Here is a 20,573-nt window from a genome sequence, read left to right on the forward strand (position 1 = left end):
ATGTCTTTAGTTTTATGATCAGTCCAAGCCCGAAAGGGGAATAGGGTCGCTTGACAGACACAGTGATGAAGCTTGTATGTTTTTGCAGTACACAAGCCACTGTCGGTTAAGACAGCTGACTCCACTGTGTGACCATGTGTCTCTCTATCTCTCTTTCTCTCACACACACATACGGTGCCCAAAACTCCACATTTGAAGAGTCTATAGTAAATACTTAAACTGATTCAGAAACGCCAGACTGTCATAGCAAAGTCAGAATTACCTCCTCTCATAGGTTCACGAAACAGTCGTCCATAAAATGCGTTCCTGCTCTGTTGAAAGTAATCTTAAAAATGCATCTACTTTTGGAAGGCCAAATAAACTGCTTTTGCTTCCGCCAATACTGTACATTACTGTAAGTCCTCTATGCCCCACCTCTCTCAAATGCATCGTTTTCTAGATACACACAGCATCTCCCTGACATGGCTGCTTCAACACTAACTGCAGTTACTGAAACCATGCCTTCTTTCGTGGCGTGAACATTTGGGTGGCATTACGCAAATATTTCCACATAGTGACATAGACATGTGGGGCGTGTTTAAATGAGCCGTTTTAGATGGGCGTGCAGAGTCTTAACTTTGATAAAGAAATATCTCTTTGGATTTGAGACTTTAGTCTTTGCAACTTTCCAGATCTTCTTCATGCACCAAGAGCTTGTAACACTCCAAAGAGAAAGGAAAAATTGAAATCACATCATATGACCCCTTTAACAGACCTGTGTGTTTTGTATCACTAGAGCAGTGTTCATTCTCTGAGCATATAAGCCCTGCTGGCGTGAGGCGCTCCTATAGTTTATTAAATGTCGCATGTCCATATTGCATCAAAATGCGACACTGTACTCCCTTCTGGGTCTGCAGCAACACACCCGCCACGTGTGAAGTCAATTGGATGAAATTCTCGAAGTTCTCGACATAATAAAAATGCAAACAGACAGACAGAAACACAGAGATTCCTGCCTTTATTACACCGTGTCTACACTTGTGTCAAGTGTAGACACGGTGTTAGAGAGAAGAATATGCCATCCGAACCCTGGTGCACACCATCTTTTTAGCAGGCTCGGTCGGCTTCCAAACAAACTCTGGTGTGGCTTGCATTAAACACAACATGGACCAAATAGTTCTAAACAAACCAACAATGTGGAGCAACAAGGAGGTAAAGCATTTTATGAGCTCTTATGAGCTTGCAGGTGGTAAAATCCAAAGTACACACAGCAATGAGTGTGCTTAGTCCAGGAGACGGCATTAGGTGTTTTCGACTTAAAGTGACGCTGAGCAGACCGATAGGGCACTTTGATGCACAGCGCCGCTTTAAGACGAACACACCTTTTGGTTGGGTTGTTCAGTGAGTCCCATTAAGAAATATATGTCATTCAACCTGACCAATCGTATCACTGTGAACGTATCACTATGCCTTTAGGTTCACTGTCAAAAATGCCACTGTGAATGCTTAGCAGACCAAATGTATTGTTTTTTTGTTTTTGTTTTTTGGTCCAGACCAAATGATCTAAGAGAACCGAACTACAAGTGTGAATGCACCCTAACAAACCTATTTCCACTATAAAGAACCTTTTGTGGTTGGAAAGGTTTTTAATGGATGTTAAAGGTTCTTCATGGAACCATAGATGCCAAAAAAGAACATTTATTGTTAAGAATGTAGGAGAAACAAAGTTGATACCTCAATTAAACATAATGGAGATGGCCACTAAATCTCCTGAGAGCATCCTTAGAGTTGTTGATTTAAATTGGAAACCGCATCTAACCACTTAGAAGAATAGAAGAGTTGAGCCAACAATGTATGCCAAGCGACCTGATACTCATCTTGACATGACAACAAGCGTGTGCATGTGCATGCTGGCATATGTTAATATGGTCTATGTGTGGAATCATGTGTCAGATGACTGACGTTCTGTTCTGTCTGGCTGTCAGTGTTTGACCCAGTGCATCCATACACACACACACAAACACACACATCCCGTGCCCTTTTCTGGTGACTCTCTGGCTTCATGTGGCCCCCCGTAACCTGCCTCTAAAAGATCCTTCACCCCCCGCTGGGCTTCCGCCCACCTTGGCCACTGATCATAACTGATGTAGAGAGCCAGCATCATCAGCTCAAGCTGAGAGAGGGGAGAGATGCCGGCGGGAGTGGTCAGACAGAAAGGCCTCCAGATACTTATGCTGGACTGCCACCACAACCCCATTGCATTTGAAGCAGAGGACCCAGAACTCTTTAATCTGTAACAGAGCATCTGTAGCACCTCCACTGGGAAACGAGTGTAAAAAGATTGGTAACCAGAAGGTGATAGGTTAAAATCCCTCTTCACCTTATTACTGTGACACTAGACTTAGCCTCACTGACCGCCCACAGTCTGTTCACTGACCACCTGATTGCACACATAAATGGCAAAACCTCAAGCTCACTTCTGATTGGCTGGCTTCAATGAACCAAGTCATTTTTACAAAATGCAACTCACTCTTCTGAGGAAAAACTATCCAATGGATTTGCCAAAGTTTGTCAAGTTAGTGGTTCCTAATTTTGTAGACTACATACCCGTGAACATAAATCATATCTTTCTCTCTATTTCTATCAGTCTGTCTGTCTATCTATCTACAAACAGTGTCCCAAAAAAGCATTTGGATGCTTAATCCACAATTAAAGTGGTAAGTAAAAGTACTAGCATTATATCACAAAAAAAATCAAAATAAGTGTCATTTACCCTTCTAAATAAAAATATTTGGTAGTATGTTTTAAAATATGAAATAATACATTGTTCAAAATGAAGACCAAAAGTCTTGGACACTTTCTGGTTGTTAAACTCTGTGGAGCATGTTTATTAATTAGCAGCTAAAAAAAAAAAAAAAAAAGTCAAGTTGGTTATGTGAAAAGCTCTAGGGTCATATGTTTGCAAAAGCAAAGTCGGTTGATATTTTGTGTCTAATGCAAGAAATTAAGACATGACAACTTAAAATGTTCAATGTCCTATACATCTATATTATATACAATTGTATTGCTTTACAAGTGAGTGAGAAAATCAATCATCTACACTGGAAGAAAAATAAATATAAAAAATTGGAAAGTTACATTAAATTAGGCATACAATTTTGAAGTAGAAAGACTGAAATAGTATTTTCATGTAAAACATACTTCAATAATCTTCGGAAAATAATTTTTACAATGTAAGTGGTGAGGTCTGTGCCAGATGAAACTGCAAACTGAGTATTGTTGCAACCCGCCTAATAGATATAGTTTTGTATCACTGTGCTATTAAAGTGCATTTACTAAATAAACAGTTATTTTTGTGATTAACATGTTCTAAAGAAGAACTGCTTAGTGGATCGACCTAAGGTGTAAGAAGTATAATGCTTCACAATAAGGCATACCGTCCAAAGGAGCAAATGCTCATTTCATCATATCATTCATCTTACAAAACGAGAAATCTGGATATTTGCACAGACAATAGCATTCTCTCTATCAACCAACACTGGACAACAAAGAATGAAAAGACATTGATCTTAACATTTCACTACATAAATGCTTATTGTTTAGTGTTATTAGTGTAATTCAGATACTTTTACTACAAAGTAGCTATAATAAGTAAACTACTCAATTTCCTGCACTCCAATGCAGTGCAATCAGATATATGGCAGCCCTTACCATCATCAAAGGCAAAACGGCAATGGTAGATAAGATGAAAATGTTTGTGATGTGCACTTTCCAACATACCACCCAGGGCTGAAATACTCTCTCTGCCATTTGGTGTGCAATTACGGGATGAGGATTTTATTCTTCCCACCTGAGATGTCTGTCAGATCCATTGCACCAGGGCTTAGCAGTGTAGATATCTGTCTTTCCCAGAACTAGAAGTAATTGATCCAGATTTGAGCATTTATATATATATATATTTATTTATTTATTTAATAGACAATATTTTTTGGAAGCTTTAAGCCACACAGCACATCAGACACTGTTCAATGTTATAATGCACTAAGGCTTAAATTGTGTCACATCAGTGATTTTATGTAAGCGTTTCTGCTAATGTTATATAAACGACTAATACACCAAGAATGCTTACTATTGAAAATGCTTTGCGTCATCATAACCTCTGCTAAATCTGTCAAGCAGATGTATTTCAAATCCATTATAGATACAAAAATCTCATCACCGCTAAGAACTAAAATAGGCTCAATGCCAATGAACCAAGATGCTTTTAATAAAATATTTTGAAGGTTTTAATCAAAACTAATCTGTCATATTAAATGAGTATAAAAATCCCATCTGACAAAATCCTTTAAAAATACAGTGGGTTCTGAAAAAATGAGTGAATTGAGAATCTGGTAATTTAGGCTTTAATTATTATTTTTTTTATAATTATTAATTAAATAATTGTATTATATTTTTGATCAATTAAAAGAAGCAAATGTTATAATTTTAAATAATAAATATTTCAGATTCTGCACTTAGGTTGCTAATCAAATTAAAGGAAAACACAAATATTTTTGCATTTACAGTAATAACATATATTTATCTATTTGTTATTACTTTTTATTAAGTGATTTTATCTACCGTGTTTTTCGGACTATATAAGTCCAACCTGAATATAAGTCGCATCAGTCCAAATATACGCCATGATGAGGAAAAAAAACATATATAAGTCGAACCGGACTATAAGTCGCATTTATTTAGAACCAAGAACCGAGAGAAAACATTACCGTCTACAGCCGCAAGAGGGCGCTCTATGCTGCTCAGTGTAGACTACAGGAGCAATGAGCAGCATCTCTGGCAGCATAGAGCGCCCTCTCGCGGCTGTAGACGGTAATGTTTTCTGTTAGTTCATTTCATTAGTTCAATGAACCACTCATAAAGAACCGTTTACTTCACTCCTAAATGAATCAGCCATTTGAACAAATCAAACGAATGAATAAATGACTCGATGACTTAATCAGTAAGACATTTACCACCACCTACTGGCAGTTTTAGTTTATTATATAGAGTATCATTTAATTAAAGAAATAATTTAATATTTTCATGGTTATAATAATAAAATTAAGAAAATGAATGATTAAAGTTATAGTTCACCCAACCAAAAAAATGACAATTCTGTCATCATTTACTTACATGGTCCAAAAGAGTATATGAAATAAATTTGATTTAAAAAATATATATATTTCTCGTTGAACCTACTTTTTTTAATCTCTGTTTGATGCTTTGCACAACGATGACTTTAAATTATCTCATCATAGTAATTTCTCCAAATTTGATGTGCGATTAATTAGATCAATTAATTAATTACCACATCATGTGATTAATTATATTAAAATGTTAATAGCTTACCAGCCCTAATTTATGTACGCAAACCTAACTATGGGCCAAAAAAAAAACTGTACTAAATGAAAGCATTTTCACTAGTGAGCTCAGAGTTTTGGATCCCACTGCATGTGATCCATAAATGAATAAATTAGGCAGCATTGCAAAGTTTACATCAGAAACACCCAGTCTCCAAACAAGCTTTGCTTTTGTAATGTTCACGGGTGGGTGTGCTTGTTTGGTGTTTCGCCTGAATGTACTTGCCATTAAAGTGTCTGTAAATATGTAAAATGAAGCAAGCATCTCATCTCTGAGCTGAGACATGGCATTCACAGCCGGAAAAGCTAGGCTTTATGAAGATCAATAGTCCTCTCCCTTTCTCACTCTATCTCTTTGGCTTTACTCGGTCTCAAAGTGAAGAAAAAGAAAACACACCCATGTGAGGTGATTACCTCATGCATGACGTTCACATCACCCTTTCAGCCAGGCAAAGCTTTATGGGATTACAGGAAAATACCAGTGGAAAACAGGAGGATGAGTAGAGGATAACTGTCTGTGCACCTCAAAGGAGAGGTTAAAGACGAGGGAATCGTCTTTTGTCGCCGGTGACATTTGAACTACAATATACACAAACATTTGTAAATATTATAACTGGGTCCAATCCATCAGAGAATGTGGGAACTCTAACAAGCCTTTACAAAAGGTTAAGATCAAGAATATAAATGTATAAAGTGGTTTATCTGAAGAGGGATATCAAATGTAACTGCTCCACTGAAGTAATGGTGAACAGGTCAAAAGTTATCTGGCTATGTGATAATAGAAAAATACCAACATGGTCTAGTAAGGCTTAGTTTTTAAAAAGGCACCCATGTCTACAGACTGCCCGCAGACTGTATGATGCAGAGTGCACACAAACACAGAAAATTACAATAGGTTGTTAATGATATGTGACTAAATAAATTATTTTTATCCACTGGATAAATTGTCAGATTTCACTTGCTAGCAATTAAGTAGAAGCTAAAATTAAGTTAAGCACATATATATATTAACTATATTAACTAAAAGAAAATAAACAAATTTAGAATGCAGTGAACTGACTCATGTATTGTATAAAAACCTATATTAAGATTTTTTCAAGATTTCTTTTAAACAACATAGAATATTAAATATTATTTAATAAGAAATCAAACAAAGTTTATACTTAAAAATTGGAAATGACCATTCACAAAGACCCGTCCCCCTTAGTTGCTACATCTTACAAGCCGTGATACTCTCACACCACACTTCATGTTCTCACGCAGTGAAAAATACATTACAGAGCAAAGAGGAAACTGACAACAAGCCGACAGATAAGACAAAGCAAGTCATTTTTGAAGAACATCAGAAGAATATCAGAAGGTATCTTGTTCAACTCCGGAAAGACATCAATACACATATAATTTTTCCACCGACATTAATCTACTCCTGTCTGGTTTGTGTTGGATAGGGAAAAGATTGCTAGGTATCTTAATAAAATGTTGTAAAAAAAAAGTAAAAAAATATATATATATCTTAAAAATGTATGCTGGAAAACAAGACAAAAACGCATGTATACTACAGTACTGTGTATATTTTGCAATGTATAATAAGTTCCATAGTAGTTGAGGCTATCACATAAAGATATCCATGAGTTTTATTTCATTCTGAACACAAAGTCTAGACAATTGTTCCAGTAGACTGTTGTTACTTCATTTAAATGAGTTTGCACATTGTTCTCTTATTGTGGTATCATTGATTTTAGATGTACTCATCCCTAAATCTTAAAGCAAACGGTATTGATTTTAATATATATTTTTTTTTTACATTTTTACCACAATCAGCTTTGTATAAGTGGGTGGATCTTGTACCAGACCAGCTACAATATGGAGCAGACTTCATGCCAATAGTCAAAAGTCTGGCTTTGGCTAGATCGAGCAGCAGCTCTGGACTCGCTAATTGTTTCTCCTGACCTTCACCCCAGGAAATGTAAATAAGCAGGATCCTAATCCGGACCCAGAAGAACTTCTCAAGGTGTGCCAGATCTTAAGAAATAAACAAACTGCCTTATATAGACACACCAAAGGGTAAAGAGCTTAATCTAAATGCTCATGATGCACAAGAAATACATTAAATCCAGAGCAACCACAACTAAAAGTGGAATTTGGTGAGATATCATAATTATTTGGGTATAAATAAATTACTCTACTGTACATGCAAAGAAGCAGGTGTTTACACTGACACATACAAGCGGAGACCTGGTTTCACTGCATGACACAGAGGAGGAAGGCTAAATGTTAACAGTCCAACATTTTTTCCCATCGTGCATTTGTTTTGTTTGTTTGATTCTAGCTTGATCCCTAAATCCTCTTGTCTCACGAATGAGCGTTTGAAATGCATGGGTCACATGGTTCCTTGCGGGTATAAGGACAGCTTAACCCTAAATGTCTCTGTGGAGTTGATCATTGCCATCTGTGTGAGAGCTGATGTGGTTTGATACTCACCCTTGGCTATCCGCACCAGCCATGAATAGACATAAAAACCTAGAACAGATGGATACGCCACAGCTCTGTCAAACAGAGGACAAGTACACACACAAACTCATGGTTCAGAGAAATAAGCGTAAATAAGCACATAATGTATGACAACAACAACATCTTTCTGCAAGCTCATTACTTCTTGATACGCCTCAGTGTCTTGTCCTGCAATTGAAGATCACACAACTCTAAAAAGCGTCATATTGTGCTATACTCTCAATACTCATTTGTATTTACGACAGTATAAAAAGGCTTTCAAGCAAGCTCTGTGTCTGTCTCAAAAGACATTTTTAGATGTCTTCTTGTTTTCTCTGAAGAGGCTAGAACAGAACGTGGGGGAGTAAATGAACAAAATATCTGGTCAGAGCATGACTGGCACAGGCATGTATTTTTTTTAGGGTCTGTTCCCTCCTATCCTTCTCTCCAGCAGTGCTCTGATCTCATTTGCCTCTCTGTATTGATTTTGCATTTAAGCATTAATGCAGAGTCTAATGGACAATCAGTAGGAATAGCATCCCACCTCCCTCTCAGTCTTCTCGGCATCAGGAGGAAGGGACCGTCGAAATCTATCATCAGTTTGTTTTGCAGCAGTGCTCGCTGTTGTTTCTGGCAAATCATTGGCTTGTCTTTATTGCTTAAGAGCTGAAAATTCAAGACGGTCCTCAAGCACAAACTTTTCATCAGAATTGGTGTCTAGAATCAACTATATTAGTATGATTTCTAGCAATATAGCAATATAGAATGTATAATAAAAAGCAGTCAGTATGATCAGTGCTCTATATCAGTGTTGTTAAGTGCAGAGATGTGTGCACATGCACATATGTAAAATTATTGAATTTTGGTCAGTTACTCTCACCACGTCTTGTATAAGCTATTGCACTCTTTGAATTTAATTCTGCTGAAAATTTGAGACTTACATTACATTTTTGCAACTGCTTTTTGTTAAGCCTAGGAGCTTGACAATCCACTTGCTTTATACACAAAAGAATTGTGAACATTGTGCCTAAGATCTTTTATTGTGTTTCTGAAAGGAAAATATGAAAATATAATAGAGTTGCTTTGACATAAGAGTAAGCCAACGATGACAAAATGTAAATTTTTGGCTGCCTATTCCTGGAGAGATCAAATAAAATGTTTAGCTCATTTCTCACTAAAAAGAGAGCATTATAAAACGATTTAGGGAATAGCATAAAAATGATTCACTCTGCACTTTAAAATTGATGATTTTGTCCATCCAGCTTTGCAGTTGCCATTTGTGCACTGTGGCTTTTTTCTTCCTTTTTTTTTTTTTTTTTTTTGAGACAGGTCTGCTTAAGCCGGCTGTCTCAGCTCCTCTGGGTTCTCCAGCACCTGTGTCTGCTGCACGCACCTGGGGTCTCTGCAGATGGAGTTTCTCCCTCCTCTCCCTGGTGGGGTTTCATCCTTGCAACTCTCCAACACTCCAGCACATAGCTACGTCTGGCTCCTCCATCTCAAACATTCCCCACTGTTTCCCCTCTAGTTCCTCATCAGCAAAGTTTGGCTTCGAGGCACGAGGTTGAGGCCTCTCTGATCAATGCTGCTCACTCATTTCACTTTAAACCTGCCTGTGGCATTCACAAAACATGCACTGACACGCACAAACCTTACACCAACTGTGGTGCAACTTAGGTCGTGCTCCCTCCTGCAATCCAAACTAAATGATGCAAATCCCATTATTCAGAGAAGTAGGTCACAGTTTATATACCACTGGCTCACACAAAAAGCACAATATCTTGCCCATATCTGGGACATGGAAAGAGAGAAAAATTGTTTGTTTAGGATTTCAAGCTTACCGCACTTACATTTGGTCTCTCAGAAGATTGAGAATTCAGTCAGGACAGGTGTCTAAGATGTCGCTCTCAATTATTTCACAATGTCTGTCTCAGTGATCCTGTCGTGGGAGCCACCAGTCACCGTCCCACACATACTGACCAAGGGTTTGTTCAGATCACTTGTATGGTCCATTAGAGCTACTTGCCTAAGTACAAAAGCAGATTCACTGGCTGATTGTTCACCTAGCAGTCTGAAAGCTCTAATACATTCAGAGATTGCATCTCTGCTTACAAATACAAAAGGCAAGCATTTCTTAAGAGAGAAGGGTAGGAAGCAACAGCATCAGCCCACAACAACAAGAATTTGTGCTGATTCACCTTACTCTCAGAATAAAAGGTACAAAAGCTGTTACTGAGGTGGTACCTTCTTCAAAAGCTACACATTTGCACCTCGTTTACCCCTAAAGGCTATATATTAGTACTTAAAGATATATATTGGTTCCTAAAGTGTACATATTAGTATCTAAATGGTACATTTCAGTACCTTGAAAGGTTAACCTTTACCCTTATTTCTGAGAGTGCACCTGCTTTATTCTGTTCTTTGCTGTTGTCTTGGTTAGGGGCTTTAAAATTTTGATGCCAAGGACAAGTTCCTAAAATAAATATTCACCTTTAGATTTTTATGGTTACAACAGCTTTATATTAGTATCACTGAGATACTATTATAGTGGTCTTAAATGATTTGTAAATTTATAATAGTTTATTTTTTATTTTTTATAATAACCCTATAATATAATAACTATAATAACCTTGATATGTTTTCTTTTGGCTACTAAATCTGCACAGTACACAAAATGTGTTTTTACTTATTATAGTACATATATTATTTATTATTTTATATTACATATTGTGACGAGTCAGCTGCCTCCTCCCTGATTGTCACCGACACCCCCTCCTAAATCGCCGCCCTTCACCAGGCTCCCGACTGGAGTGGGTGTGTGAGAGGAGGGGCGCTGGACGAGTCAGGGCTGGCGGCGTGTGATGGGGCACACCTGAAGGAAATGGAGCCTCATCACCGCCACTGTTTAAAAGCCCAACGCGCCTCTCCTCAGGAGACCGGTCTCTTCCCCGTGCATGCACACTGGTGTCCTCGTGGGTCCAGGAAGGGTGCGTTGAGGGACTCCCGCGCCACCAAGACGTGAGCTGCCGGACCCGCGATCCGGATGGGAACCGCACCCGTATACACGGCCGACGGGCCAGTATCCCGGGCCGTCCATCCCCTACCAGTGCCGCCGTCAACGTGAGAGACGCGGCCGCTAGGAGAAGCCGCCGCCCCTCGCGCCCCGGACCGAGGAGGGGAGCGCGAGCGGCCGCCGGAGTCCGCCCCTTGCCTGGACCCTTCCTCGATGAACACTGCCCGACCTACACAAACCCCCGCAGCACAACGAGGACACCAGATTCCCTGTTATTTTGGACACTTTCCCCCTTTGGCCACTTTTATTCCCTGTGTTATTTTATGATTTCTGTTAATAAAAGCCTCTCCGAGGCCTGACGCCACGCCCACTTTGTCTGTCTTGTGCACGTCCCATGACACTGGTGGAGAATGCGGGCAAGGCGGAGCCTAGACAGCGCAGTTGGGAAACATCTGGTGACGTCACTCCCTCTCGCTTCCAAACATTCGTGAGAACCCAGACTGGGACGGAGGAAAACTGGGGACAGCCTCCCAGCCACAAAAGGGGTAAGTGACTTCTGTTATTGTCATTTTACCCTGTGGTTGGTTGAGGCTGTCACTAAAACCCTGTTTCTCTGTCCCTGTTCCGGTGCGCTGCGAGAGGGAGGACCGCCCGGAGAGGAAGCCCTGCCCACTCCGACCGTTTGGAGCCTGGTTGAGGATGGTAGCACTCCCGTGTGGGCGGCGCCCTGATGACGGGGATGTCGCTTGGGAGGGGGAATGTGACGAGTCAGCTGCCTCCTCCCTGATTGTCACCGGCACCCCGTCCTAAATCGCCGCCCTTCACCAGGCTCCCGACTGGAGTGGGTGTGTGAGAGGAGGGGCGCTGGACGAGTCAGGGCTGGCGGCGTGTGATGGGGCACACCTGAAGGAAATGGAGCCTCATCACCGCCACTGTTTAAAAGCCCAACGCGCCTCTCCTCAGGAGACCGGTCTCTTCCCCGTGCATGCACACTGGTGTCCTCGTGGGTCCAGGAAGGGTGCGTTGAGGGACTCCCGCGCCACCAAGACGTGAGCTGCCGGACCCGCGATCCGGATGGGAACCGCACCCGTATACACGGCCGACGGGCCAGTATCCCGGGCCGTCCATCCCCTACCAGTGCCGCCGTCAACGTGAGAGACGCGGCCGCTAGGAGAAGCTGCCGCCCCTCGCGCCCCGGACCGAGGAGGGGAGCGCGTGCGGCCGCCGGAGTCCGCCCCTTGCCTGGACCCTTCCTCGATGAACACTGCCCGACCTACACAAACCCCCGCAGCACAACGAGGACACCAGATTCCCTGTTATTTTGGACACTTTCCCCCTTTGGCCACTTTTATTCCCTGTGTTATTTTATGATTTCTGTTAATAAAAGCCTCTCCGAGGCCTGACGCCACGCCCACTTTGTCTGTCTTGTGCACGTCCCATGACACTGGTGGAGAATGCGGGCAAGGCGGAGCCTAGACAGCGCAGTTGGGAAACATCTGGTGACGTCACTCCCTCTCGCTTCCAAACATTCGTGAGAACCCAGACTGGGACGGAGGAAAACTGGGGACAGCCTCCCAGCCACAAAAGGGGTAAGTGACTTCTGTTATTGTCATTTTACCCTGTGGTTGGTTGAGGCTGTCACTAAAACCCTGTTTCTCTGTCCCTGTTCCGGTGCGCTGCGAGAGGGAGGACCGCCCGGAGAGGAAGCCCTGCCCACTCCGACCGTTTGGAGCCTGGTTGAGGATGGTAGCACTCCCGTGTGGGCGGCGCCCTGATGACGGGGATGTCGCTTGGGAGGGGGAATGTGACGAGTCAGCTGCCTCCTCCCTGATTGTCACCGGCACCCCGTCCTAAATCGCCGCCCTTCACCAGGCTCCCGACTGGAGTGGGTGTGTGAGAGGAGGGGCGCTGGACGAGTCAGGGCTGGCGGCGTGTGATGGGGCACACCTGAAGGAAATGGAGCCTCATCACCGCCACTGTTTAAAAGCCCAACGCGCCTCTCCTCGGGAGACCGGTCTCTTCCCCGTGCATGCACACTGGTGTCCTCGTGGGTCCAGGAAGGGTGCGTTGAGGGACTCCCGCGCCACCAAGACGTGAGCTGCCGGACCCGCGATCCGGATGGGAACCGCACCCGTATACACGGCCGACGGGCCAGGATGCCGGGCCGTCCATCCCCTACCAGTGCCGCGGCCAACGGGAGAGACGCGGCCGCTAGGAGAAGCCGCCGCCCCTCGCGCCCCGGACCGAGGAGGGGAGCGCGTGCGGCCGCCGGAGTCCGCCCCTTGCCTGGACCCTTCCTCGATGAACACTGCCCGACCTACACAAACCCCCGCAGCACAACGAGGACACCAGATTCCCTGTTATTTTGGACACTTTCCCCTTTTGGCCACTTTTATTCCCTGTGTTATTTTATGATTTCTGTTAATAAAAGCCTCTCCGAGGCCTGACGCCACGCCCACTGTGTCTGTCTTGTGCTCCTCCCGTGACAATATATTATATATATATATATATTTATATTCTTATAGATATTTTATATATTTATGTATCTATTATTCCTTACTGTCCACAGAATTTAAATTAAAATCATTAGGGCTGCAACTAAGGATTATTTTGATAATCGATTAGTTGGCCGATACTTTTGTTCCCATTGTCTTTATTTTAATTTTACTGACAAAAACACACTATTCCACATTCTGCCCAATGTCTTTAAAACAAATGTGCCAACTGAATGCTATAAAAACATACAGTGCTTAACAATTTATAAGACCACCTGTCATAAGACAAAACACAAACATTTTAGGAATATGATATATATATATATATATATATATATATATATATATATATATATATATATATATATATATATATATATATATATATGTATATATATTCTAAAAAATGTATTGTATTTTTTGGACAAATAACAAGCTGGAACAACTCGATAGTATTTATTCACATAATAACAAAAATGACCTCCTTTGCCTTTGATAACAGCTCACACGCTTGCCATTGTTTATGTACTTTTTGACTATTTGGTTATCTGAATAAAAAATTAAAAATACATTTTCTACCTTTCTTTCACAAATAACTGCAATAATTAAATTATAGCCAAAAAAAATAACGTATAACTATTACTAAAAATGCATATTGGAGATCTAACCAATACATAAAGCTAAAAAAAATATTTTGGTAGTTACCAGTACTGTTAGTTAGGAGCAGCAGTGGCACAAACCTTACAAAATCGGTTAAAAACCTTACATAAATTTGTTAAAATAAATTTGTTAATTACTGTAAGCTATATAGTGAATATAGTTTAAATGTCTAGATCAAAAATTAAAACAATAAAGATAATAAAGGCTAATAAAATCACAGTAATGCTGTGCAGGAACACGTGTCGCGTGCACTTTGATCACAGTCAGTCTATTACTGCAATTTCTATATCCTGTAAAAGTGTCTGTTATTTCTGACAATTACACGCTGCTGTCCCTTCACAGTTCCTGCTCTCATAAATTACTCACACTGCATGTTGACTTTTAAACCTAAATATAAATGTTAAACAACAGTTATTTCAGCACAACGAATGTTTTTGCACCGAATATTTTGTCTCCCTCGCCTCTCTGTGTTCCGTCTATTAAATGCACGCGCCTTTATGCAAAGATATGACCATTAACAAAAAGTTTTTTGCGCCGAGGGCACACACACACACGTATCTGTAAAAGCGCCTGACTGGCAAACCATTACGCTAATGCATCAGCTTGAAGCTTCAAGATTTATCATGTTTGGGGCAGCTTGAATCACGTATTTTTCCTGCAGGAGCTCATTGTTTTCTCCAATATTTGTAGATGCATTTTGTCCATAGAAATGCGTTATTCAGTGCTGTAATTTGATGCGACCAGCTCTAGTTGTACATGCACTGTGGGCAGATCCGACTAATCAATAATGAGTATCATAATCGATTTTATTGTTAGTCATTGTAGCCCTAAAAATTATCATGATTAATCTCATGACCTCCATGGCTCCAACCAGTCTTTAGAAAGCAGAATGAAGCAGTTATATAAAAATAGTACCAATTTATTCTCTAAAAATTTCCACCAGCACTCTACCACCTTTTTGTGGGCCCCAGTTTGAAAACCCCTGGTCTTGATGCTTCCAAGTTACAGTACAGCTTACAGTCGCTATTTACACTGCTTTGTGAATGACGATTTGTCGCATTCATTTGTTGCTTCAATGACTACTAGCCCTAGCATCTCAAGGCCCATCTTAAATGGTAACTGCAGGGGAAAAACCAGCACAAAGTGCTCAAAAATCATACAGTGTATTGATCAGGCTCATAGTGCAGTGCTCTCAGCCTTTCTTCAGTCATATTTTTGACTCTGAATAGGCCACTCTATGCTATGAAGTGCTGCCCATGATTAATACTGAAACCGTTAAATAGCCCTTGGTCTGAGATGATGAACGATCCACATTCAGCTCACTTACCGTCCCTGTATATGCATGAAAAGCCATCAAATTTAATGACGCTTTACCTTTCCCAAATGCAATACGCACTGGGATGTCTGTCCGCAGGAATACAACAATCCGCCCCTTTGTAAATCCTATAAAATATAGATTATGCTATGTATGCAGACTGGATGTGGACAGTATTGCAGCTGTTTTTCAAAAAGAATGGGTCCACGGGGATTTCAGCCACTGTGTGCGGAAATGCTGACGACATGAAAAGCTAGAACCATTAGACAGTGAACAAATCACAGAGGTATATTTTCAAGAAGGCAAAACAAACAAATACCGGCCCCTTAAAGGGCTTCCTGCTGTAGCTTGGTGCATTGTAGCTTCTTTATTATCACAGTCTCTGTGTTTCCTGCGTAATAGCTGATGGCTTACAGCGTAGACATATCTCAGCAATTACATGTATTCTTGTAGGCATGTGTGTGTGTTGTGTGGGTGTCCCATCTGAAGAAAAACTCTGGTAAGTCATAACAGTCAGACAAATAGCACAAGCTAAAAGCATTCGCTCCCATGGTGATGTTTTCCATCATAGCATATCACAAGTGCTCTAGTTTCAAATCATTTCACATACATGTATTCGCACATGTGCGGGACGAGGAGGTTATCAGAGGACACAGAATATAGGAAAGCCTTAATCATCAATACTCTGCAGCATCCTAATGATTTGCTTCTTCTGAAGGTCAGGACAACAAGCTGCAAATTAGGGGTGATCAAGCCAACAAAGCACTATATGGAGAGAGACTGGAGATGAATGCCCTCTAGGTTTATCCAATAAATGCGAGGAGATAATTACAGGGTCATTAGGATTTAATGATACTGATGATTTTGCTTCTACTTGTGCAGTATAAAACACATGGGGCTAGGAGAGATGACACTGTGATATATCTCTGACCTAAGAACACATCTGGAGACAAATAAATAAATAAATTGCAGCAGAGGTCAGTTAATTTAATCCTTATGAGGATACATCCACAAATAATTAATTAAAAACACTAAAAAAAATTGTAAGATGAATTAAATAAATAAATTAAATATGAATAATAATAATAAAAAATTAGATACAGTGTCAAAAAACGTAAGCCACATTTTTAAATGTATGAATATGTATATATAGTTTAACAAATAAAAAAAAAAAGTAGAATTTGTAGAAAATATGTAAGAAAAACATAAAGATGTCACAAAAAGAAGTTTGTTAGGTCTTAAAAGATAATTGATAAAGGATACAGTTAGATATAATGTTCAAAATTAAGATAAAACATTAGAGAATAAAATATAAAGAATAAATATAAAATATTATTCCTTAAAATATGAAAATGTGGCATTTATTTTATAGAAAAGTTTTATACTTTTAAGTCAAAATGTTAATAAAAAAGTGAATTAGATCTTAAAATATAAGACAATATCGATACAGTGTTCATAATGAAGACAAAATATAATTTGATTCTAAAGCTAAAATGTAAAACATAATAACAATGCCTTAAGGAAACGTACAATTAATCTATTTCATGCAATGAATTGGATTTCATTTTTATAAAAATGTAAAAATATAAAAATGTCATATTTATGTATATTTATATTGTAAGAACAACATATGTCTCCATTTAGATAAACAGGCATGTGTGATTGTGTGTATAACTGAAACATCTGAGACTTTCAAGACAGTTTCCACAGTAACCAAGGCAGTAGCCATGAAGCGCAAAACCTTGAGTGGATTTCAGTGAAACTTAACACTGCTTTTACACAGATGAAGGTTTTTGCTGCTTCTATTATGACAGATGTGTTCAAACCTTGAGTTTATTCTCCAAAGGTGAAGTCACACTGCAGTCCACTATCTTTATCCATGACTTATCCAAATTAGCTATAAAATATGTAATATGTCTGAAGGAAAATAAAACGTTGCATAAGATTTTGAGGCCATTCAAGCACTATAATAAAGCAATAAAGAAATAAGGTAATCAGCTGAGAAATGTGGAAAGTGGCTCAAGGAGAGAATAAAAATGCAGAGAGCATAAAATGTAAGAGAAAAAGAAAGCCTGAGAGAAGAAGAGAAAATAACCTGAAGCCTTAAAACAATGCATATATTATGGCACACCTCAGATGGGAAGTGTGGCATCAAAGCTATGCTAATGCTCATAAATAAATTAAAGTAATGCAACAATCACATGCGATCTCTGTCACATACCACGAGAAAACACAGCAATCAAAAGGAAACACTTCAGTACCTTGCTGCCATATTGCACATAAGGCATGTCACATGTGTTTAGCTAAACATTTGGAAATGTCTTGACATCTAAGAGTAATGCAGAAGCCAATAAAATTAAATGTTTTCTGCTCTGGGGGAAGAAATAAATTGCAACACAGTTGCCACTCACAACTACACTTCAATGGTTCCTAGTATGATTTGTGCATAATAAACTGTAGATCTTCATCCGTGAAAGTAATTATGATGCTTCAAACTCCTTTCACTTCTTTTTAATTGTTATTTCACAGTTACTGGACCAACGTTAATCACTCAGGACCGCCTACAGTGCATTTAACGCATACTGCACACAACAAATGGTGAGATAAGTAAACAATAACAAGATCTGATCTGATTGGCTTGTTAAATGCAATTTCAGTTAATCAAAGCAAACAAATTAGTTAAAAAATTAACTGATTTATGAGCTGGGAAGTTGTAATTCGGGAAGTTTTTAAAACTCCCTAATGAAAGAAAGTTCAGAGTCCCCCATTAATAATTACAACTTAGTTGGAGTGTTCACATGCGTTCAACTTTCCAACTTGACTTGAACACACTATTATTACTTCTAACCAGTTCTAACAACAAAGTTAAACTTCCACGGGTAGTCATAGTCTAATGGTTGGAGAGACAGACTTGTAACCCAAACGTTGCAGGTTCGAGTCTTGGTACCAGCAGGAATTGCAGGTGGGAGTAGTGAATGCAGTGCTGTCTTCCACCTTCAATACCAAGACTGAGGTGAGATGCTTGAGGAAGGCACTGAACCCCTAACTGATCCCTGGGTGCTGCAGCAAAAATGGCTGCCCACTGCTCCAGGTGTGTGGAGTTGGATTGGTTAAAAGCAGAGCACAAATTTGGAGTGTGGTACACCATTAGGGCTACATGATAATGACAAAAATCATGATTGTCGATAATTCCGTTGAAATTTTAATCACGATTATCACAATTTACATTAAATGTTGTTTATACCATTGTTTGATGCAACTGCATGCCGTATTTTTATATGAAAATAAACAAGCTGAAAACACTCTAACTGAAAAAAATAAATAAACTTTTAGTGATTTACTATAGTATTAAGCCTCAAATGTCAACTATACATTGGTTTCTTTTTTAAATTATAAAAAAATATGAATGATATTATAATGTTATCCAAAAACTAATATTAAAATAATGGGAAAACCCTTAAGACAACATGTAGAAAAAAAAAAAAACACATCTTAAGCATGCAGAATAACATAAGTGGACTTTGAACAATTTCACACGTGCCTGGCTGCTTAAAAAATCACCCTCACTCAATTCTCTGAGCCCTAGCAAAGAGTCTTGTTAGAAGAATTTTATTTGAACCAGGGTTGGGTTTGGAACTTTTTTAGTGTATTCCCCACTATATGCCTCTGAATGAAAGTGAAAATGACCCATACTCAGAATTCGTGCTCTGCATTTTAAAACATCCAAAGTCTGCAGACACACAACAGTGAATATTATATATATATATATATATATATATATATATATATATATATATATATATATATACACACATATATACATATATATATATATATATATATATATATATATATATATATATATATATATATATATATATATATATATATATATATATATATATATATATATATATATATATATATATATATATATATATAAAACACAAACACACCCACAGAGCAGTGGGCAGCCATTTATGCTGCGGCACACAGGGAGCAGCTGGGGATTCAGTGCCTTCTCAAGTGCACCTCAGTCATGGAATAGAGGGTGAAGAGAGGACTGTACATCCACTCCCTCCACCTATAATTCCTACCAGCCCGAGACTTGAACTCGCAACCTTTGGATTACAAGTCAGAATCTCTAACTATTAGGCCACGACTTCCCCAAAAAGGTATGCTATTACTGTATGTCAAAAAAATATTGTCTACTGCCACTCGCTTGCGGAGTCAGTTGGGTTTTAATGGCAGATCCATCAGCAGTCTTTGTTCTACAACCTCATCATTTACAAATTAAGAACAGCTTGTTAGCATCTGATATCTTTTTTATCCTCTATTAGAGCCAGGCTAACCTCTGGTAGTGCTTTGACAGACACATTTTCGGATCTCTACATCCTCCTAGGTGCTCGTTGTGCTCTGTGGCATCTCTAAAGACAGTGAGTGGCACCTCTGGAGTGACAGACAGCTTTTGCTCACCTCATGAGCCTGCCTATCCTGGGACATAAACTCACGGTGACAGCCTACATTCAGGCCTCCCAGGTGCCTCCTCTAAAACAGCTATTGAACCTTTCAGCTTCTTAATGAGAATCAACAAAGCATCAAAGCCTTTCTAAACTCCAGCTTCCTGTCTTTCACTACATGATTCTCTCTCTTTGCAGTACAGTGGGAATGAATGTCAAACAATGCAAACTATTCTTTTTATTGAATTTGTGTAGTGACATGGCATTTTAAGTGACCTGCAGTGTGACAAGCCATACTTTACCTAAAATTATTTGAAACAACACATTATTAGACTTGTCACAATATCATAATTTTCACACCGCTGCAGTATTCATGTTCAGAATTACTATACTAATACTACGGATGGTGCTATGAGGTAATTGCTGTTGGGCAATAATACAAGGTAGCTTGAATTTTATTTCTTTATTTTATATTTGAATTAAACTTTATAACTAAAAAAAATATATAAAAAAAGAATAAATAAAACATGCAGTCATATTAAATTGTGTTGTTTTCCAAAACTCTATTTCAAGTGTTCAATTATAAAAAATGTTTTCTTCTAAATGTGGATTTGCACTTGCTGTTAAATTCTAAGTTCTACAAATCTAAAATCGTAATGTTCAATAAAGAAAAAAAGGTTGATGTGAGTATATATAACTACAGATTTATGTACTTTAAGTATCTGAAAAATAATGTGTTTTTTTTTTTTACATTAAAGCATGTCA

The 20,573-nt window shown here is 39.2% G+C and overlaps 1 protein-coding gene across 2 annotated transcripts in view; it reads right to left on the bottom strand.

Annotated features, from left to right (window-relative positions):
• Window positions 1-20,573, bottom strand: part of LOC127933487 (leucine-rich repeat and fibronectin type-III domain-containing protein 5-like) — a 75,706-nt gene that overhangs the window by 25,008 nt on the left and 30,125 nt on the right. The gene's annotated exons all lie outside the window — the stretch shown is intronic.

This window comes from Carassius gibelio, chromosome A17, assembly GCF_023724105.1.
Source record: "Carassius gibelio isolate Cgi1373 ecotype wild population from Czech Republic chromosome A17, carGib1.2-hapl.c, whole genome shotgun sequence".
Classification (NCBI taxonomy): Eukaryota; Metazoa; Chordata; class Actinopteri; order Cypriniformes; family Cyprinidae; genus Carassius; species Carassius gibelio.